This window comes from Oryx dammah, unplaced genomic scaffold (genome assembly GCF_014754425.2).
Source record: "Oryx dammah isolate SB20612 unplaced genomic scaffold, SCBI_Odam_1.1 HiC_scaffold_29, whole genome shotgun sequence".
NCBI classification, from domain to species: Eukaryota; Metazoa; Chordata; class Mammalia; order Artiodactyla; family Bovidae; genus Oryx; species Oryx dammah.
In genome coordinates, this window is record NW_024070213.1 from 78,818,832 (window position 1) to 78,840,774 (window position 21,943).

A 21,943-nucleotide genomic window follows, 5' to 3' on the forward strand; every position below is an offset into this window, starting at 1 on the left:
AAGACAAATATGTGCTTGTTTTTAAAACCTGGGGAAGACCATACCCAATAGAGTGTGATAAGCAAGCAAATGTGCAATTGCAAAGTTTCCACAGAAAGGATTAGTCTTCTTCCAATTCAAAGATTTTCTAAACAAGTGAAATATGAATGTGTCAGTACTGAAACTGATAAAGATCCCTCCACCTCAGTCTCCAAGACACTAAGAAAGACAAAGACAAACCCGAAATGCTTTCTTCCAAACAAAATATTGCAGCTTACCATAACAAAAAGATTGTCACTCTCAAAAATTTTCAAAAAGTACTGCTCAAAGAGATGGGATTATTTGAAGATAAAAGAGTCAAAAGAAGTAAATGTCTGGGTTTAGCTTCCAGCTTGCTTCTCCACTTCTGACATGTACAAAATCATGAAAGAGCAGCTGCAGCAGCTGGAGAAATTTGTATAAAAAGATTTGCGACTGAATAATGATACTGTTGACCTCATTTCTTTTAAGCTGGTGCTTCTTAAAAGAACTACATATTACACTAGATATTTGATTTTCTATTTTGTGACTAATTTAATTTTCTTCCTTTTCTATAAAGCCCATTTAAATAAGGTGTTATTTTATATATTTCATCTTTTAATAATTTATACTATTTAATGCCTATTTATTTTCACAAATATATATGTTACTTGAGGGTTTCTAGGTTTATAATTTCATATTTGAAATATATGATGTTTTTAATCCAACTGAATATTTAGAATTCTGAAACTTTGTTTTAAATAAATTATAGATGAAGCATGGATTTCATTGCTCATTTCACTTAAAATCAAAATAAATACAGAAGTGCTAGAAATGCCATTTTTTCTGGTAGATCATCATTTCTAGGGATGCTCAGAGACAGCACGTTGAAGAGGAACATGGTGCAGGAACTAGGAACTAGGACCCAAGAGACCTATATTTCAGACTGAAATAGGACCTCCAGAGATCGTAAATAGCGAATGCTACCCCTTCACCAATATGTAATTAAAAATTAAAACAATACTAAGTCATAAACTAAATCCACCAGTCTTTATTTTTCTCACAATGAATAATAAATATTTTCGTTAAATTTTTCATCTTCCACAAGAAAACATGTGTTGGTTCCCTAAACATGTGGCATGCTTCATCCATCTACATGGAGTCCAGTCCTCCCCAGCCTCCTTTGGCTCCAACTATGCTTCTGTTCACCAGTGATTTCACCTCTCCAGGCCTCTTTCCTCATCGGCACAATAAAGCTTTTGATTAGATGACATCCAGCCTCTCATCCAGCTCTAAAGAATTACTCCCCACTTCCAGTCACTGCAGATTCAGTCCTAGACAAATGCGAAATTGTGGTTTATAATAAGATAATATATTGATCTTCATTCCCATTTCTGGCACTTTAGAGCTTCTAAAAACCTTGTAATTTCCTAGGAGGTGAGGGGGATTAAGATGTCTCTTGTGTTAATTAGGTGTCTTTTGGACCCCCCTTAGAGCTTCCTAGGTGGTACTAGTGATAAGGAGCCTGCCTGCCAGGAGACTTTAGAGGCACAGATTCAGTCCCTGGGTTGGGAAGATCCCCTGGAAAAGGGCATGGCAACCCACTCCAGTATTCTTGCCAGGAGAATCCCATGTAGAGATGGGCCTGCTGGGCTACAGTTCAGGGTCGCGAAGAGAAGGACCCAAATGAGTGATTTAGTGCAGCACAGCACAGGACCCCACCTAAGGACGGAGACTGGTTGCCAAGAGAACAAGCCAGGTGATTAGAGAGTTGGAACTTTCAGTCCCACTAGGAGACTTTCAGGAAGGGGGAGGGGCTAGAGATTAAATTCAATCAATCATGCTTATGTATTATAATAAAGCCTCTGTTAAAAAAAAAAAAAAAAAACAGAAAAGACAGGATTTGGAGAGCTTTAGCACTGGTGTACACATAGTTATTGGGAAGAGTAGCACTCCTGGAGAGGTCATGGAAGATCCAAGACATTTCCCCACACCTCACCCTATGGATCTCTTCCATATCTAGTAAGTGAAATGTTCTCTGAATTCGGAGGGCCACTCCAGCAAATAAACTGACTCCAAGAGGGGGATGACCATTGGATCTGTAGCTAGTCTGTCAGAAGCACAGGTGACAATCCAGAGTTGCCACTGGCATCCAAAGGAGAATTGGTAAGAGAAGAGGAGGCAGGGGGAGAGTGCCATCTTATAAGACTAAGCCCTTACTCTGTTGGATCTGACTCTACCTTCCAGATGATAGTGTCAGAATCAAACTGAATTGTAGGACACTCAGCTGCTATCAGAAAGCTGCTTGCTGGGGCGGGAACTCCCTTCCCATATTGGTTGTAAAACCTTTTAGCCATGTATATGAATACCTTTGCAGTCTTCCCACCTCCATTTAAGATAGCAAGCTGTTGAACTAATTGAAAGGACTGTGTGAATGAATGATAGATAGCCTTAACCTTTCCAAGTGTGTATTTATTTTCATATTATTAACCACAAGTCTCTAATTAGGTGGATTTCAGGCATTTTTAAGAATGGTTTTCTTATGGGTGACAAGCATGGTATTTCCTGAGAACAAAGGCTTTGGTGTATGATTGATACAGATTTAGAGATTGACCAGTTCTTCCAAATGGGCAAGTACATGGGTTTGGTAAGGGCATGGGAAAATAAGTACTCTCAAATACTCCTCTAAGGAGAGTAATTTGGTTCTATCTTTCAGATTTTCAAAGTGTGTTTCCCATTGGCTAGACAATTCCACTTGAGGAATTTGTCCTGTAAATTTATTCACAAAAGGTAAAATTTGGGTAGAAGGACCTTTGTGAGGGCTGAGAATTCTAAAGCGTAGACTGTGCTAGTTATTCTCAGACCCTCACCCACCTTCTACAATATGTTCTGGTTCCTGAGACTGGCAGTGTGCAAGCTGCTTTTTCCAGCCTTCCTTTTTAGCCGGCTTCCCATTTGGTTCTGTCAGTAAGAGACTCTGGAAGGTACTGAGAAGGTCAGGGAAAAAAAAAGCAAACTTTCTACTTCTAACTCTGGCAATGTGGTAGTTACTCCTGGTGGCTGGCAGATACTGTCATGGCAGCAGAATTCTGAACTTAGTCTCCTAAGAAGCTTCTTTTCAGCCATTGCAGTGCTGACCTAGGTGCACAGATTCAGCAGCAACTGGTCAGCAGCAGTCTCCAACAGATCAGCTGCTGGTGTGGGTCTCAACTCCAGGGCTATTCAGGTGCCTGCTGATCTCAGATTGTCACACTGTCTTCCGTTTTTTCCAGAGTCCTCTAAATCTTCTAACTTTTGCTATTCCAGTCTTTCTAAGACCTTTCTAACCAGTGTTCTATGTTGAATTCCTTCTGTTTGAAGTGCAAAATAAATGTATTCTCTTTCCAAATGATCCAAAGATCATTCATCCTAGTATTGTATTTAATAGGAAAATATTTTAAAACAATATGTCACTTAGTAAGGGACTAGGGCTTCCCAGGTAGCATAGTGGTAAAGAATCCGCCTGCAAGTGCAGGAGATACAGGGAACATGAGTTCGGTTCAATCCCTGGGTGGGGAAGATCCCATGGCAAATAGCCTCCATTCTCAGGTACTGTCAGAGGTCACTTCATTCACATAATGAAAGATACTTTAATCACTCTCAATATTTAGGAAATCCAAGGGTTTGGGGGGCTGTGGATGAAGATCAAATATGTATGAAAAATATATTTATCTGAATGATCAAATATACATTTCTTATAAATCACAATATCATAGTGGGACTTTGTGATTTATCATGCTGATGAGAGGAAGGAAAATTCACTTTCTGCACTTTGTTTGAACAGCACAAAGGAGATTTAATAGTCAAGGGTGTTTTAACTTTCTGATAGAAAAAATATATATATGATATTAATGAGAAGAGGAACCTAAACTTTTCAGGCATTTACTTGACAGTGAGGAGATGATCAAATCAAATTCAGGGCATGTTGCTGGTAGGTCCAGCACAAAAGAGTCGAGGGAAATGAGTGAATTCTCCAGGGCAGGGAGACCTCTTCCTCTAACAGAAATTATTGTGTATGTAGCCTTCAGGTTTACTTAATTAATGCTCTTCCTTGACCCATTTCAGAATTTCTGGGAGCAACATAAAAGAAGAATTTACAAAAGCCCTTCAGGGGCTGCACTGCCTTTTTAATTAGTCCCAAGAAGTAGCTAACATATTTGAAGTGACTCCATAAAGATCCAAGCAGGATTTATCAGTCTGGGTTTGGTCAGAAAACAGAGCCACTACAAGTTTTAAGAAATAAGGAGTTTTTCATAGGAATTAAAGTCTGCGGCTGAAAAAGAAGAAAAAGAGCGACTAACAACCTTGACAAACTAAAGCAATGGGAAAGAAGTGGCAGAGCTACACACAGCGGGGAGCCTGAGGGCTTGCGGCGATCAGAACCAGCAGGGGGAGCTCTAGAGAACCCTGCCGAGCCATCCCGGGTCTCGCCCTGACTTCCTGGGAATAATGGCTCTTGCTTTCACATTTGAAATCTTTATAAAAGTTTCTCTCTTGCCCAACTCTCTCCTTATAGGGAAAGGGATTCGGAGAAATGTAGTTCTAGCTTTACATGGTGCAGAGTTGGGAATGGACAACCTGTTATACAGAACTTCACTTTTTCCTCTACTAAAACTTTTAGACACAATTGGCTATTTCCTTCTTTTCAAAATACTTTCTTCCCCTGATTTTTGAAATAGCACTTTCTTTTGGCTCACCTTTTACCTAGTTTATCTTTCTCGGTCTTTTTTGATACTTCCTCTTTGTTTCCCGGAGATCTGTCCTGGGCTCTCCTTGCTCATCTCATTGGATCTTATAACTTTCAATGATATCTGTGTACTGATGACTCCCAAATATGCATCTCCAGTTCAGATACACCAAAACTCATAATTCGTGTACCCCAATGCCCTCTTCTCTGCTTACATGTCTAGTAGGCCAAACCAAACTCTTGATTACCCCCAAGAAAAGTTATCCCTCAGCCTCCCACTTCCCAATAAATAACAACTCTATTTTTTCAGTTGCTTATATCGACAGTCATTTTGTATTTTCCCTCATGCCAAAGCCCATGCACACCAAATCCTATCAGTTCTATGCTCAAGAAGAATCTGTCCACATCTCATCACCTCCACCTCTGTAAGCCTGTGTAAGCACCCATTTAGATTACTGCACTTGTTTCCTCTTCCATCCCAAATCTATTCCCAGTACAATAGGCAGAAGGCTGCATCTAAAGCACACAACGTACATTAGATCACATCACTTCTCTGCTCAGAATTCTAAAATGACTCCATTTCACTCAGAGTAGTCAAGAGTTTTTTATCACACAGGTTCATCCTGACCACCTTATATAAAGCACCAACCCCACCAGCTCTGCCCTTGGTGTATATCCCCATCAGACTATTATGTATTAATGTGGTATTCTATTTTGCTACTGTGAACTGCATTGTGTCTCTCTAAGATTCCTATGTTGAAGCCCTGACCCCCAAAGTAACCATGTTTGGAGACAGATCCTTTGAGAGGTAATCAGGGTTAGATGAGGTCATGAGAGTGAGGTCTCACTCTCTTATAAGATTAAATCTCTTATAAGAAGAGACAGCTGAGAGCTTGCTTGCCTCCTCTTTTCCTGCCCTGTGAGGACATAGCTAGAAGGCAATCATCTGCAAGTCAGAAAGAGGGCTTTGCCAGGAACTGACTTTGCCCACACCTTGATTTTGAACTTCTAGCTTCCAGAACTGTGAAAACATAAGTTTCTGTTGTTGAAACCACCCAGTCCATGGTATGTTGTTATGGCATCCTGACAAGACTAGAACAAACCACTTTGCCCAGTTAGATGATAAGATTCATAAGGGAATAGATTTTATTTTGTTCCCTACTATATCCCCAGAACCTAGTTGCCCCTTGACATGTGGTGTATTTGCACAAAAATGACTGAATGAATGAGTTGCCCAATATCTTGACTAGAATGTGGCAGAGCTTGAACTAGCTCAGATGCTAGCTGATAATAACACGATGAAGGATAAGTTTTCTATCTTAATTGTGTGAATCTATTTTGCAAATAATAATATAATCAACCCATTGTGAACATTCTAGTAGATTCATAAAATAAAGATACAAATTCTTCCTCTCAGCCTTTTTCCTGTTTGAAAGAAGTGGTCATCCACGTGAGAAAAACTCACAGCATGTCTATCCCACCACAGCCTGCATCCAGTAAACAGCATGTGGAGATTCAGAGTACAACACCGAAGTCCATTCCCCATCCAAACCACAGAAATGTGTTTATTTCTTGAAAGCTATTGCAGAGCTAACTCCCAGGACAAGAGCCAACCAACACTCTTTGAGGTCCTGACTTTAAAAACATGGTACAGCTTTTTTAATTGCCCCAGAGGGAGTACATGTTGTTAAAAAAGACATAATTCACAACACAGATTAGCTTTTGATAGCAATTCATCTGGTTCCACTAACACAGAAAGCTCAAAACCATTCAAACGTGTTTCCTTGAGACTGCTGAAAATAAGATTCCCTTCAAAGCAGTAAGTAGTAATTGCCCCTAAAAATCAAGACCAAATAGGCCAGAAATGAGAAACCATTTGTAAATCCTGAGTTTGGGTCCACCAGAGCCAATTACTCTAAAAGGGACAATCTTGGTGTCTTTATTTGGATGCCTGAGGTAGATTGTTTACCACAAGGTAAATGAATTGATGTGTTCTCTAGGTGTAATTGAGGAGAAACCTGTTGGATCACAAATTCACCCAGTAATTACCTAGGATTCCTCTGAGAAAGTGCTTACATAATTTCCTTTGTATGTGTTTTCCAAAAGGACATACATCTCCTATCCAGTGTTCTCTAAATCACAAATGTTCCCCATTGATTTTCTCAGTCTACACTGTGCTGATTTTCAGCCCATCGTGTAGAAGGTGAAAGGAAACAATAATTGTATATAGAAAATATTGATCTGCAACCATTGATTCAAGGCCCCATGGTATCAAAAGATTAGTTACTTTTAAGAGAAGTACTAAAGGTGACTTTCAGCTACTTTTTATTGACTAACACAAACCAGATAAATCCTTTCATTCGAAGCCATAGACTCTTCTCCAGAGGCCATAATGAATAAACTATTTTACTTCCTTGCTTGAGATCTAAATAACAGTGTTAACATTTTTTCCAAATACATGTAAATATATGCCGCACTAGTACCAAATGATTCATATTTAATCTTAACGGTAATAATGACTAATACATTCAATATTTACTACGTCCCAAGAATTGTTCCAAGTGATTTACATATATTTATTTTTTTAATGTTCATAATACTTCTCTGAGTTAGGTGCCAGTTCAGTTCAGTTCAGTCACTCAGTGGTGTCTGACTATTTGTGACCCCATGAACCACAGCACACCAGGCCTCCCTGTCCACCACCAACTCCCAGAGTTCACTCAAACTCATATCCATCGAGTCAGTGATGCCAACCAGCCATCTCATCCTCTGTCATCTCCTTCTCCTCCTGCCCTCAATCCCTCCCAGCATCAGGGTCTTTTCCAATGAGTCAACTCTTCACATGAGGTGGCCAAAGTACTGGAGTTTCAGCTTTAGAATCATTCCTTCCAAGGAAATTACAGGGCTGATCTCCTTCAGAATGGACTGGTTGGATCTCCTTGCAGTCCAAGGGACTCTCAAGAGTCTTCTCCAACACCACAGTTCAAAAGCATCAATTCTTTGGCATTCAGCTTTCTTCACAGTCCAACTCTCACATCCATACATGACCACAGGAAAAACCATAGCCCTGACTAGACGGACCTTTGTTGGCAAAGTAATATCTCTGCTTTAGAATATGCTATCTAGGTTGTCATAACTTTCCTTCCAAGGAGTAAGCATCTTTTAATTTCATGGCTGCAGTCACCATCTGCAGTGATTTTGGAGCCCAAAAAAATAAAGTTTGACACTGTTTCCCCATCTATTTCCCATGAAGTGATAGGACCAGATGCCATGATCTTCGTTTTCTGAATGTTGAGCTTTAAGCCAACTTTTTCACTCTCCTCTTTCACTTTCATCAAGAGGTTTTGTAGTTCCTCTTCACTTTCTGCCATAAGGGTGGTGTCATCTGCATGCCTGAGGTTATTGACATTTCTCCCAGAAATCTTGATTCCAGCTTGTGTTTCTTCCAGCCCAGTGTTTCTCATGATGTACTCTGCATAGAAGTTAAATAAGCAGGGTGTTATTCCTATTTTACAGAAGAGTAAACTGAAGCATAGAAAGGTTATGTAACTTGTCCAAAGTCACACAGCTAGTAAGTAGCAGAGCCAGACTTTGAACTCAAGTAGCCTAACACTAGTCAAGTTATATTTTGCCATTTCCTTCTCCAGGGGATCTTCCCGACCCAGGGATCGAACCCAGGTTTCCCACATTGCAGGCAGATACTTTAACCTCTGCACCACCAGGGAAGCCCGGTACCATCCAAATGTTAATGGCAATCCACTCCAGTACTCTTGCCTGGAAAATCCCATGGACGGAGGAGCCTGGTGGGCTGTAGTCCATGGGGTCACTAAGAGTCAGCCACAACTGAGCAACTTCACTTTCCCTTTTCACTTTCATGCATTAGAGAAGGAAATGGCAACCCACTCCAGTGTTCTTGCCTGGAGAATCCCAAGGACGGGGGAGCCTGGTGGGCTGCCATCTATGGGGTTGCAAAGAGCTGGACACGACTGAAGCGACGCAGCAGCAGCAGCAGCAGCAAATGTTAAGAAAAATGTGAAAAACTTCATAGGTCAAAATTGCAAAAAAAAAAAAAATTATTTTAATAGCAGCCATTATTCGGCATCTGAAGAAGGTGAAAAAGAAAAGGTAATTTGTTATCTTTCTGATGATAGCTAATTTGACAGGAGTGAGGTGATATCTCTGTGATTTTGATTTACATTTCCCTGATATTTAGTGATGGTGAGCATTTTTTATGTGTGCCTTCTGACCATCTGCATGTCTTCTTTGGAAAAATGTCTTAGTCACATCCTCTTACCATTGTTTAGTTGGGTTATTTGGTCTTTTGATCCTGAGTTATATGAGTTCTTTGTGCATTTTGGGTATTGATCTCTTATCAAATATATTATTTGCAAATATTTTCTCTCATCTAAAGTTTTCATTTGTTGGTGGTTTCTTTCACTGTGCAAAAGCTTGTTAGTTTGATGTAGTCCCATTTGTTTATTTTTGTTTTTGTTTCCTCTGTTTGAGGAGACATATCCAAAAAATATTGCTAAGACCAGTGTTAAAGACTTTATTGTCTGGGTTTTATTCTGGGAGTTTCATGACTTCAGGTCTTATATTTAAGTCTCTAAGCTATTTTGAATTTATTTGTGTACATGATGCAAGAAAGTAGCCAATTTGATTTTTTTTTTGCATGCAGTTCAGTTTTCCCAATATCATTTATGAAGAGGCTGTCTTTACCCCACTGTATATTCTTGGCTCCTTTGTCATAGATTAATTGATCATTAAAATGTGGGTTTATTTCTGTGCTCTATTCTGTACCTTTGATCTATGTGTCTGCATTTGTGCCAGTACTAGACTATTTTGATTACTCTAGCTTTGCAGTTTAGTTTGAAATCAGGGAGTTCGATACTTCTATCTCATACTTCTTTCTAAAGATTGATTACAGTGTTCAGGGTATTTTGTGTTTCCATACAAATTTTAAAATTATTTGTTCTAAGCTGTGAAAATGCCATTGGTATTTTGATAAGGACTTGCACTGACTCTGTATATTGCTTTGGAAAAGGGAGCCTTCCTGCCCTGTTGGTGGGAATGTAAATTGGCATATCCACTATGGAAAACAGTATAGAAGCTCCTCAAAAACAGAAAAGTAGAACTACCACATGATCCAACCATTCCATTTCTAAGTTTTTTTTTTTTAAGGAAAATGAAAACACTAATTTGAAAAATATATATGCACCCCATATTCATTACATTACTTATAATAGCTATGATATGGGAGCAATCTCAGTGTCCATTGATAGATGAATGGGTAAAGAAGATGTGGTTGATATAGATATAGGATGGAATGTTACTTAGCCACTGAAAAGAATGAAATCTTGCCATTTGCAACAACGTGGATGGACCTAGAATGTATTATACTAAGTAAAATAAGTCAGACAGAGAAAGACAAATACCATATGATTTCACTTATATGTGGAATCCTAAAAACAAAAATAAACAAACATAACTAAATAGAAACAGAATCATAGATACAGAGAACAAACCAGTGGTTACCAGACAGAAGAGGGGTGGAGGGATGAAAAAAAAAAAAACTATATGAGATAATAAATACTAATTAGCTTAATTGTGGTGAGTATTTCACAATGTATATTTATATGAAACCATGTTGAATACCTTAAATATATATAATTTTTTATAATTATGCCTCAGTAAAGCTGGAAAGATCTTTTTTAAAGAGGAAATGTAATTTTTTCAAGTTCAGTTTTTCTGGTTTATCTTCAAAAAAAAAATAATTTAGAGAATAACAAAAATTTTACTGCTCCATAGCTTAATAAAATACTCAGGGAAGACTTCTTATCATCATGCATAACTTTTAAATTGTCTCAATTTATAATCTAGAGAAATGCAAATAAAAATCACAAGATACCACTTCACACCCATTAGGAGGCCTATTATCAAAAGAAAAAAAAAAACAGAAAATAACAAGCGCTGGTGAGGATGTCGAAAAATCAGAACCCTTGCTAGTGAGAATATAAATAGTGCAAATGCTATGGAAAACAAGAAAGGCTTCCTTAAAAAGTAAACATAGAATTACCATATGATCTGGCAGTTCCGCTTCTGGGTATACACCTGAGCAAACTGAAAACAGTGATCTGAACAGACATTTGTATGCTCGTGTTCAAAGCAGCATTATTCACAATGGCAAAATGGTGGAAGCAATCTAAGTATTGACTAAGAGATGATTGGATAAACAAAATGTCATACATACATATGATGGGAATATTATTCAGCTTTAAAAAGGAAAGATCTGACACATGCTCAACACGGATGAACCTTGGAGATATTATGCTAAGCAGTATGCCCATCACATAGAGTCATCACACTCGTAGCAATGGAAGTGGCATGAGGTTACCAGATGCTGGGTTAAGAGGGGAATGAAGAGTTAGTGTCCGATGGGCATAGAACTCCCATCTGAGAAGACAAAAAACGTTCAGGAGACGGATGATGGTGACAGTTGCACAAGAATGTGATTATATTTCATTCTACCAAACAGTACAGTTTAAAAGGTTAAATTTTATATTAAGTATATTTTACTACAATAGAAAAGACCACATGTGTTCATTTGTGCATGCAGATGTTAGTAGATGATAGAGCCTCTTTTTTATACTAATTGAAACTGTGAACACTGTTCTGAATCTTCTTTTATTCTGGTAACAACATATCTGAAAGAGAATTCCATATCAGCACATTCTTTTAAAGGGCTGGTTGATATTCTATGGTACAGGATACTAAACTTTATCTAAGCTACCTGTTAGCAATGGTCATTTAATTATCTACAGTCTTTTGTTACAATACACAGTGTGGCAACAACAACAACAACAAATTCTCTGCAATAAAAGGTACACCGGCTGACTCTGAGCACCCAGCCCACCAGGTCTAGGGCACCCGGGCCTAGGTGCCCTGCCGCAGCCAGGAGCGTCCACCCATCCAGTGGGCATTAAACTAAGAAGATGTCCGTATACAAAGACCTGGGAGTGGAGAATAGTGACTCAAAAACCAGAAGGTTGGTCCTCAAACTTCAAACTTCTGCAGTCTCACCTCCAAATGAAGAAGGCAGCTCTCACTCAGGTGAAGAGCCAGGGGAAAATACAAAGTACTGACCTTGCCCCAGTCATCCACTGACTTCAGGCGAGGTGGCTCTTCAGATGAACAGCAGATCCGGGACGCTCCACCACACACAGCCGCAGGCCTCTAGGATCCTGTTCCCAGTGGGTTTTCTGCAGGAGAAGTTTTGATCCCTACAGCTGAGGAGTATGATCCAGCGTTTCCTAACAATTACGAGAAAGTAGTGAGGGGCCAAAGAGAGGAGCGACAGAGGCAGCGGGAGGTGGAAAGACAGAAGAGAGAGAAAACAGGCATAAAGCCAGAAATGAAGCTAGTGGGTTTTTCAGGTTAGGAGATCCAGATTGATGAACATGAATATTATGAGTGAGAGAGAAGTATGAGCGGAGCTGCCATTGCACCACCCGCTTTTCTTGTAGAGAAAGACAAAGAGTTATCCCGAGGCTTTCCTTATGAAGAGGATTCAAGACTCAGCTCCCAGTCTTCCAAAGCTGCTATCTCTCCTCCAGTGTATGAGCAACAAGACAGACCCAGATCCCTGACTGGCCCCAGCAACTCCTTCCTCACCAACATGGGGATGAGGCACAAACAATAACATAGAAAATCATGCAGAAGTATGGCTTCTTGGGAAGAGTGAGCAGGGCCTAAGCACAATGCTGTCAGTGGAGAAGACCGGAAAGCGGGAAGGCAAAATCATCACGGGTGACACCACTCAGAAAGATGCAGCCAGGAAGTCAGATTCAAATCGATTAACTGAAATACTTGTGTCCTACTAAAGTGGTCCTACTAAGGAACATGGAGGAAGGTATGGTAACCCACTCCAGTTTTCTGGCCTGGAGAATCCCCATGAACAGAGGAGCCTGGCATGCGGGTCATGGGGCCACAAAGAGTTGGAGGCGACTGAGCAACTAAGCACAGCACAACAGTAAGGAACATGGTTGGCGCAGGAGAGGTAGATGATTTGGAAGCTGAAACCAAGGAAGAGTGTGAAAAATATGGCACAGTTGTAAAATATTTGAAATTCCTGGTGCCCCTGATGATGAAGCAATAAGAATAGTTTTAGAATTTGATAGGGCTGAATCAATGATTAAAGCTGCTGTTGATCCAAAGGGGAGGTATTTTGGTGGATGGGTGGCCAAACAATATTTCTACAATTTGGATAAATTCAGGGTCTTGGTTTTGGCAGAACAAGTTTGATTTAAAAACTAGAGTTTGAGTCATCTCCAGTGATCCTTCAACAAGCTGCAGACTGAGCAGAGAAGAACAAGGCGATAGGCAACCTTCAAGGCTGAGGGTGCAGAGATTCTGGAAAGAATTCTAAGATATTCATCAACTGATCCCTTTTTTATTTTGTGGTTTTTTGATATAGTATAAAAATCCTTTAAAAAACAAAGTATACAATAGTTCTTATTAGTCAGGATAGACTTCATAACATGACACTGAAAAAAACAAACCCCAAATCCTTTACTGACCTCCCAGGTTCTCTTAATACAACAAGAGTTTCTTTCCTCCACAGGTGACATGTCCAGCAGAAATCAGCAATGGCTTCTTTCCACACAGCTCCACCATCTTGTCCTTCATCATCTAGAAAACATAGCCTCCCTCCTTATTCACTGGGATTCCCACAGTCTCAACTGAGAAGGAGATACATCACATTGACCAGGACTAGTATTTTCTCCCTCTCAACTGAAAGGAGGCTGAAAAAAAATGTAGGAGAGTAAAATAAACTATTTCAGCATCTCTTCCATACTTCAACTGCACAAGTAGAATTAATTTCCTCATTAAGGTAAGTCCAAAATTTACAAATTATTTCAAGGTTTTCTTTTTCAACTATCAACTGATTATATTTCATTCAACAAACATTTATATCACTCTTGATGAAAGTGAAAGGGAAGAGTGAAAAAGTTGGCTTAAAGCTCAACATTCAGAAAACTGAGATCATGGCATCTGGTCCCATTACCTCATGGGAAATAGGTAGGGAAACAGTGGAAACAGTGTCAGACTTTATTTTGGGGGGCTCCAAAATCACTGCAGATGGTGACTGCAGCCATGAAATTAAAAGACACTCCTTGGAAGGAAAGTTATGACCAACCTAGATAGCATATTCAAAAGCAGAGACATTACTTTGCCAACAAAGGTCCATCTAGTCAAGGCTATGGTTTTCCCTGTGGTCATGTATGGATGTGAGAGTTGGACTGTGAAGAAAGCTGAGGACCGAAGAACTGATGCTTTTGAACTGTGGTGTTAAAGAAGACTCTTGAGAGTCCCTTGGACGGCAAGGAGATCCAATCAGTCCATTCTAAAGGAGATCAGCCCTGGGTGTTCATTAGAAGGAATGATGCTAAAGCTGAAACTCCAATACTTTGGCCACCTCATGCGAAGGGTTTACTCACTGGAAAAGACCCTGATGCTGGGTGGGATTGAGGGCAGGAGGAGAAGGGGACAACAGAGGATGAGATGGCTGGATGGCATCACCAACTCGATGGACATGAGTTTGAGTGAACTCCAGGAGTTGGTAGTGGACAGGGAGGCCTGGCGTGCTGCGATTCATGGGGTCACAAAGAATCGGACCCGACTGAGCGACTGAACTGAACTGAACCATATGCTGAGTGCAGGAACATGGCAGGCACTCAATAAATATTTGCTGAATAAACAAATGTATGATCCCTAATTATACTAGTAATTGCTACCTACCATTTCTCTCAGAGCAGTCCAACTGCTAGAAATGAATATGAAAAGAATAAGAAATGACTCTGTCTTCTCACCTAGCCACTTGACCAGAGCCTGAATTAACTAAACTTCCTATCTGAGAGCACCCCTTGACCATCAGGAGGAGAACCAGGAGTCTGACTAAGCTCTAAGCTACAATTAAGCCATGATTATTGCCCAATTCAAAATTCTCATTGCTTCAAGGTCAATCCATGAGCCATAGCTGGCACTTAAAACACTTCAGCTTACAGCTCATATTTGCATTCTGCACAAACATTATGCACAGGTAGAAGAAGAGAATACGATTCAGCTTAATCCAATAGCTAATTAGCAACACCTGCACCAAGACACTATTAGCATCTTACTATTAGGTTACTGTTTGCCTTAAAGGATAAGTGATTATGCCTGTCAAATTATGACAGGACTTGCTTCATTTTTTAGTTCATGTTAAATTTAGCCATATTTTTTAAGGTCCCACAAAATGTTTAGATATGACATTGCTATTTTTTAACAGCTGTTACAGATTTCAGTTCAATGACAGAATTACAATTCAATGCCTAGGAAACTTAAAAGTTGTATTTACATGAATAAGCATATCCTTTTAATTATTAGTATCAGAATATCCCTTCTAATCAGTCTCCCTGTTGTCCCTGAAGCTCTAGTGCCTAGATATAAACTCTAAAGGTAGTAACGTGCTAATGCTCAAAGTTTTATGCATATGCCTAAAAAGATTACCCATCATATGTAAGTGCTTAATGTATATTGGTTAAATTAATTCATCGTCTGCGTCTCTGTTGATGACTCTCAAATTTCCACTTCTAACCACTCTCTAAGCTCCCAGCTTCTGTTCACTTACAAAATATCTTTCAGTCAGTATGTCACCATTCTACAAACAATATATGCTCTACTGTGATACAGTTGTAATTATTTCCTAAGTTTACAGTCATTCAGATCAAGATCAAGAGTTCACAGTATCCCTGGTCCACGTGTGAGGAAAATCTTTCTTCTGCTAGAGAAAGAAGTGGCTAAGATGGCGGAGTAGGAAAACCCTGAGCTCACCTCCTTCCAAAGGCATGCCAAAGCTACAGCTGTTTACAGAGAGATTATCCATGAAAGTCACCTGAAGACTGTCAGAAAACACCTTCTGAGCCAGCTAAGAACCAGAACCAGCTGGAAAAAAGACAGGTAGGAGGCATAGATACAGTCCATTCAAGATCTGCAGTCCAGTTAGGCAACGCACAGATGAGACGATAATTATATACAAAAATTCTCCCCAAGGAGCACGAGGTCTGAGCCCCACATTGAGCTCCCAAAGGAGTCGTGCACCAGAAAAACAGGCCCCCAGAACATTTGTCTTTGAAAACCAGTGAGGCTTACTTTTAGGAGAGCCAGAGAAGTGTGGGAAATAGACAGTCCACTCTTAAAGGATGTACACAAAACCTCACACACCCTGAGACCCGGGGCAAAAGCAGTAAGTTGAAAAGGCCTTGTGTCATACCCACTTGTTAAATATTGGAGAGCCTCCTAGAGAGGCAAAAGTCAACTAAAACTCACCCTGGGGCCAGCAACCATTTTTGGAAGCTCATTTCACCATGAAGACACTGATGCTGTTAAACACCATTTTGAAATCCTCCCTCTAGCTTATTAGTGTTAGGACCTGGCCCTGCCCAACACTTGGTCATCACCAGCCCTGGGATGCCCTAGGCCAGGTCCCCACCCACCAGCAGGCCAACTGTTATAGGATTCCCTGAGCACCTAGCCAACCTGGGATTCAGCCCCATCTACCAGAGAGCCCAGGACCTACCCTCATCCACCAATGAGTCTACTAGCCCCAGGACCCAGGGCCACCATGGCTAGCTGTCAGATTGGCCCCTCCACCAGCAGGCTGACAGCAGGCCCCAGACAACCACACCTCATAGACAGCCAAGTCAAGACCCATTACCCACCAGCATGCTGGACCCTGGCCACACCCAACAGTAGGCAAACACAAGCTCAGAACAATTTTGCCCCCTCAGCCAGCATGGCAGAATCTGGTGTCATGTACCAGCATGCTGAGATCAGCTCTGGCTCACCCCAGATTACGTAGCCAGCCATGTCAACAGTTGACCTCATCTACCAGCAGGCTGATACTAGTGCTAGGACCCCAAGCCCAGCAACCAGATACCAGGGGACCCAGCTCTGCCTAGCAGTAGGCCAACATGAGCCTGAGGATCCCCAGAGTTTCATAGCCAGTCACTTTATGTCCTGGTACCACTCACCTGGTAGCCAATACCAACACAAGGACTTCTTTGGACATGCAGTCTGCTACACCAGGACCCAGTCTCACCTATCACTAGACTCCACACAAGGCAGAGCCTGGCAACCAACCAGACCAAGGACCAGTCACATCTCCAAGTATTTCCACACTAGTCAGCCCCACCACAACATAAAGACCCACGCAGCCCACAAAGAGGGCACTCCTGAAGCATATAGCTCTGGTGACCAGAGGAGAGTACATTGCTGGGATCCATAAGCTGTTTCCCACACAAGGCCTATTTTCAAAGATCAAGAAACATAAACCAACCTAACAAATACATAGAAATAAAAATATCACACTGGGCAAAATGAGGCAACAGAAAAATATGAAGATAAAACCCTAGAAGAAGAATTAAATGAAGTAGAGATAAGCAACCAATCTGATAAAGATGCTCACAGAACTCAGAGGGGAAAATGGAAAAGCAGAGGGAGTAGTTAGGAAGTTTTAACAAAGAGTTAAAAAAATATAAAGAACAACCAGAGCTGGATGAAGAATACAACTGAAATTAAAAAATACGCTGGAAGGAATCAACAGTAGATTAGATGATACAGAGAAATGAATTAGCAAATCGGAAGACACCAGTGGAAATCACTGAAACTGGACAGTGATTTTAAAAAATGAGGACAGTTTAAGAGACCTCTGGGACAGCATCACAACATTCACATTATAAGGTTCCCAGAAGGAGAAGAAAGAGAGAGAAAGGGGCCAAGACGTATTTGAAGACATAATAGTGGATAACTTCCCTGGCCTGGGAGAGGAAATGGACATCCAGTTCCAGGAAGCACAGAGAGCGTCAAACAGAATCAACCTAAAGAGGACCAAATCAAGACACATTGTAATTAAAATGGCAGAAGTTAAAAATAAAGAGAGAATATTAAAAGCTGCAAGGGCAAAGCAACAAGTTATGTGCAAGGGAACTTCCATGAGACTATATGCAGACTTATCAACAGAAACTGCAGGCCAGAAGGAATGGCAAGATAGTCCACATTTTTAAAGTGTTAGCACTTTTATAAAGTGATAAAAGGAAAAAAAAAAATACTCTACCCAGCAAGGCTTTCATTCAGATTTCATAGGGAGATCAAGTTTTTTTAGACAAGCAAAAGTTAGAAAGAGTTTAGCATCACTAAACCAGCTAAACAAGAAATGAGGTAAAGATACTTCTCTAAGTGGAAAAAAAAAAGGTCAAAACTAGAAATGTGAAAAGCACAAAAGACAATATTTCATTGGTAAAGGCAAATATACAGTAAAGGCAGCAAATTAACAATTTATAAAGTTAATAGGAAGATTAAAACAAAAAAGTAATGAAATAATTTATATCCATAATGAGGAAGTCAGTCAATTCAGTCACTCAGTCATGTCCAACTCTTTGTGACCCCATCACTGCAGCACGCCAGGCCTCCCTGTCCATCACCAACTCCCAGAGCTTACTCAAACTCATGTCCATTGAGTCAGTGATGCCATCCAACCAACTCATCCTCTGTCATCCCCTTCTCCTCCCACCTTCAATCTTTCCCAGCATCGGGGTCTTTTCCAGTGAGTCAGTTCTTCACATCAGGTGGCCAAACTATTGGAGTTTCAGCTTCAACATCAGTCCCTCCAATGAATATTCAGGACTGATTTCCTCTAGGATGGACTGTTTGGATCTCCTTGCAGTCCAAGGGACTCTCCAGTCTTCTCCAATACCAGTTCAAAAGCATCAATTCTTCAGCGCTCAGCTTTATTTATAGTCCAACTCTCACATCCATACATGACTACTGGGAAAACCATAGCTTTGAATAGACCAACATTTGTTGGAAAAGTAATGTCTCTACTTTTTAATAGGCTGTCTAGGTTGGTCATAGCTTTTCTTCCAAGAAACAAGCATATTTTAATTTTATGGTTGCAGTCACCATCTGCAATTATTTTGGAACCCCAAACAATAAAATCTCTCACTATTTCCATTGTTTCCCCATTTATTTGCGATGAAGTGTTGGGAGAAGGCAATGGCACCCGACTCTAGTACTCTTGCCTGGAAAATCCTTTAGACAGAGAAGCCTGGTAGGCTGCAGTACTTGGGATCGCTGAGAGTCAGATACGACTGAGTGACTTCACTTTGACTCTTCACTTTCATGCATTGGAGAAGGAAATGGCAACCCACTCCAGTGTTGTTGCCTGGAGAATCCCAGGGACGGGGGAGCTTGGTGGGCTGCCGTCTATGGGGTCACACAGAGTTGGACATGACTGAAGTGACTTAGCAGTTAGCAGATGGGATCAGATGCCATGATCTTAGTTTTCTGAATGTTGAGCTTTAAGCCAACTTTTTCACTCTCCTCTTTCACTCTCATCAAGAGGCTTTTTAGTTCCTCTTCACTTTCTGCCATAAGGGTGGTGTTATCCACATATCTGAGGTTATTCATATTTCTCCTGGCAATCTTGATTCCAGTTTGTGCTTCATCCAGTCCAGCATTTCTCATGATGTACTCTGCATAGAAGTTACATAAGCAGAGTAACAGTATACAGCCTTGACGTACTCGTTTTCCTATTTGGAACCAGTCTTTTGTTCCATGTCCAGTTCTAACTGTTGCTTCTTGACCTGCATACAGATTTCTTAGGAGGCAGGTGAGGTGGTCTGGTATTCCCATCTCTTGAAGAATTTTCCACAGTTTGTTGTGATCCACACAGTCAAAGGCTTTGGCATAGCCAATAAAGCAAAAATAGATATTTTTCTGAAACTCTCTTGCTTTTTTGATGATCAAACAGATGTTGGCAATTTGATCTGTGGTTCCTCTGCCTTTTCTAAAACCAGTTTGAACATCTGGAAGTTCACGGTTCACATATTGTTGAAGCCTGGCTTGGAGAATTTTACACATTACTTTGCTAGCATGTGAGATGAGTGCAATTGTGTGGTAGTTTGAGCATTCTTTGGCATTGCCTTTCTTTGGGATTGGAATGAAAACTGACCTTTTCCAGTCCTGTGGCCACTGCTGAGTTTTCCAGATTTGCTGGCATATTGAGTGTAGCACTTTCACAGCATCATCTTTTAGGATTTGAAATAGCTCAACTGGAAATCCATCACCTCCACTAGACTTGTTCGTAGTGATGCTTCCTATGGCTGGCTTGACTTCACATTCCAGGATGTCTGGCTCTAGGTGAGTGATCACACCATCGTGATTATCTGGGTCATGAAGATCTTTTTTGTATAGGTTATTCTGTGTATTCTTGCCACCTCTTAATATCTTCTGCTTCTGTTATGTCCATAGCATTTACTGTGGCTCAGTTGGTAAAGAATAATAAGGAAAGCTATGCACAAAACAAAAGGATGTTAAAATATGAAGTCACAAACAATAAACATGGAGAGGAGGAGTAACAGTGCAGAATTTTAAAATGCATTTGAACTTAACAGATAAGCAACTTAAAATAATCATGGACTATAGCCCACCAGGATCCTCTGTCCATGGGATTCTCCAGACAAGCTTACTGGAAAGGGTAGTCATTCTCTTCTCCAGCAGATCTTCCCAACTCAGGGATTAAATTTGGATCTCCCACATGGCAGACAGATTCTTTACCATCTGAGCCACCGGGAAGCCCATATAAACCTATCAGTTCAGTTCAGTCGCTCAGTCGTGTCCGACTCTTTGCGACCCCATGAATCGCAGCACGCCAGGCCTCCCTGTCCATCACCAACTCCTGAAGTTCACTCAGACTCATGTCCATAGAGTCAGTGATGCCATCTAGCCATCTCATCCTCTGTCGTCCCCTTCTCCTCCTGCCCCCAATCCCTCCCAGCATCAGAGTCTTTTCCAATGAGTCAACTCTTCACATGAGGTGGCCAAAGTACTGGAGTTTCAGCTTTAGCATCATTCCCTCCAAAGAAATCCCAGGGCTGATCTCCTTCAGAATGGACTGGTTGGATCTCCTTGCAGTCCAAGGGACTCTCAAGAGTCTTCTCCAACACCACAGTTCAAAAGTATTAATTCTTCAGCGCTCAGCCTTCTTCACAGTCCAACTCTCACATCCATACATGACCACTGGGAAAACCATAGCCTTGAATAGACGGACCTTAGTCGGCAAAGTAATGTCTCTGCTTTAGAATATCCTATCCAGGTTGGTCATAACTTTTCTTCCAAGGAGTAAGCGTCTTTTAATTTCATGGCTGCAGTCACCATCTGCAGTGATTTTGGAGCGCAGAAAAATAAAGTCTGACACTGTTTCCACTGCTTCCCCACCTATTTCCCATGAAGTGATAGGACCGGATGCCATGATCTTCGTTTTCTGAATGTTGAGCTTTAAGCCAACTTTTTCACTCTCCTCTTTCACTTTCGTCAAGAGGCTTTTTAGCTCCTCTTCACTTTCTGCCATAAGGGTGGTGTCATCTGCATATCTGAGGTTATTGATATTTCTCCCGGCAATCTTGATTCCAGCTTGTGTTTCTTCCAGTCCAGCGTTTCTCATGATGTACTCTGCATATAAGTTAAATAAGCAGGGTGACAATATACAGCCTTGACGTACTCCTTTTCCTATTTGGAGCCAGTCTGTTGTTCCATGTCCAGTTCTAACTGTTGCTTCTTGACCTGCATATAGATTACTACATATAAACCTCATTGTAGAGTCCAACAGAAGACATAGAGCAGCTGAATGGATAAAAAATAAGACCTATGTATATGCTGTCTTGTTGTTGTTTATTTGCCCAATCATGTCCAACTTTTCGCAATCCCATGGACTGCAGCACATCAGGCTTCTCTGTCCCTCACCACCTCCAGGAGTTTGCCCAAGTTCATATCCATTGCATTGGTGATGCCATCCAGCCATCTCATCCTCTAACACCCTCTTCTCCTTCTGCCTTCAATCTTTCCCAGCACCAGGAACTTTTCCAATGAAGAAAAGATACTCTTTTCAGTAAATAGTATTGATAAAACTGGAAACTACATTCAAAAGGCTCTAACTGTATCCCTTTCTCACACTACATACAAAAATAAACTCAAGACGGATTAAAGACTTACATGTAAGAATGAAACCATAAATCTCCTAGAAGAGTATCTTCTTCTAGGCAATATACTCTTTAATGTCTTAGCAGAAATTTTTTGGTTCTTTCCTCAGGCAAGGGAAACAAAAGCAAAAATAAATGGAACTCC

At 40.7% G+C, this 21,943-nt stretch overlaps 1 pseudogene; it reads left to right on the plus strand.

Moving 5' to 3' along the window:
* Positions 1-11,715: 11,715 nt before the first annotated feature.
* Positions 11,716-13,024, plus strand: LOC120857896 (annotated as a pseudogene).
* The last annotated feature ends 8,919 nt before the right edge of the window (positions 13,025-21,943 follow it).